The 1557-nt window shown below is 58.8% G+C and overlaps 1 non-coding gene across 1 annotated transcript in view; it reads left to right on the top strand.

Annotated features, from left to right (window-relative positions):
* Nucleotides 1-218: 218 nt before the first annotated feature.
* LOC138361119 (large subunit ribosomal RNA) overlaps nucleotides 219-1557 on the top strand; it is a 4371-nt gene continuing 3032 nt past the window's right edge. Inside the window, exon 1 of the ribosomal RNA XR_011226801.1 lies at nucleotides 219-1557. This exon is cut by the window's right edge and continues 3032 nt beyond it. This is a non-coding gene — a ribosomal RNA (large subunit ribosomal RNA).

Raw genomic sequence — 1557 nt, 5'->3', positions numbered from 1 at the left:
GTCGTCATGACGGAGGAGGTGCTGCTCCCGTGCTGTGCTTTGCCCCTCAGCAAAAGGCGTAGCCAGAGTGCTCGCCGACGGGTGGCGTCCTTGATTGATCAAATCAAAATGTGTGTGACTGTGTGTGTGTGTTTTTGCGCCGAGACCGCCCCTCGAGCGATGATCGATGATCAAATAAAATTTTAAACCACCAGCGCACGAAAAAAAAAACCCACCGTCGACCTCGTGTCGGGAGAGACCTACCCGCCAAATTTAAGCATATTAATAAGCGGAGGAAAAGAAACCAACAGGGATTCCCTTAGTAAGGGCGACTGAACGGGGAAGAGCCCAGCGCATAACCTCGTGTCTTAACCGGCACGAGGGGTGTTGCGTTTCGGAGGGTCCGGCACGCCGTCCCATACCGCCTAAGTCAAGCTTGAAAGCGGCCACTACCCATGGAGGGTGACAGGCCCGTGTGGCGGCGCCCGCGAGGGCATAGATGGGGCGGTCGGAAAGGGCCTCTCTGTAGAGTCGGGTTGCTTAATAATGCAGCCCAAAGCAGGTGGTAAACTCCATCTAAGGCTAAATATGACCACGAGACCGATAGAGGACAAGTACCGTGAGGGAAAGTTGAAAAGAACTTTGAAGAGAGAGTTCAAGAGTACGTGAAACCGTTAAGAGCCAAACGGGTGGAACCTCGAAGGTCGAACTGGGGGATTCAGCTCGTCGGCTGTCGGCTGGGTGGGGACGTAACAAAGCGACCCAGGAATACTTGGGCGTGCCTCCACCCACGCCGGCGTCGGCGGGCGTATTTCGCCTCACAGTAGGTCGCCGCGACCCGTTGCTTTTGGGGACGTCGAAGGCCCGGACGGATTGGTACCCTACCGGCTGGGGATGCGGCTTCGGCTTCTCCTCTTGTCCGGTGGGCGAAACCGCCGGTGTCCTGGCTGCCCTGCGACGGTCGTAGAGACGAGCCCCTCCCATTCGTGGGGGGCGGCTCTCGCGGCGTGCAAAAGGTCGGTGATCCACCCGACCCGTCTTGAAACACGGACCAAGGAGTCTAACATGTGTGCGAGTCAGTGGGCGCACTAAACCCAGAGGCGTAATGAAAGTGACACGGGTTCGGCTGTCGCCTCGTGTGGCAGCCGGACTCAGGGCCGATCCCTCACCGGTTGCCCTCGCCTCTCTCCCGCGTCTCGGTAAGCCGGGTGAGCTATTTTCCCCGGCCGCTGCTGCGGGGCTCGGGGGGAGGCGGGGTGCGATGGTGTCCGTAAAAAAGAGCCTGCTGTTGCAGGGGGGCGCAGGCCCGGGACTTGCCAGGACGCCGCGAGACTGTCACTTTGCTGTGAGGCTCCAGGGTCGATCAGCGGGTCATGCGTGCAGTCGGCAAGTACCATGAGCAGACATGTTGGGACCCGAAAGATGGTGAACTATGCCTGGCCAGGATGAAGCCAGAGGAAACTCTGGTGGAGGTCCGTAGCGATTCTGACGTGCAAATCGATCGTCGGAGCTGGGTATAGGGGCGAAAGACTAATCGAACCATCTAGTAGCTGGTTCCCTCCGAAGTTTCCCTCAGGA

The sequence above is a fragment of the Procambarus clarkii genome, unplaced genomic scaffold (genome assembly GCF_040958095.1).
Source record: "Procambarus clarkii isolate CNS0578487 unplaced genomic scaffold, FALCON_Pclarkii_2.0 HiC_scaffold_181, whole genome shotgun sequence".
Taxonomy (NCBI): domain Eukaryota; kingdom Metazoa; phylum Arthropoda; class Malacostraca; order Decapoda; family Cambaridae; genus Procambarus; species Procambarus clarkii.
Note: the sequence above shows the minus strand (reverse complement) of the source record. Positions and strands in the feature narration are given on the sequence as shown.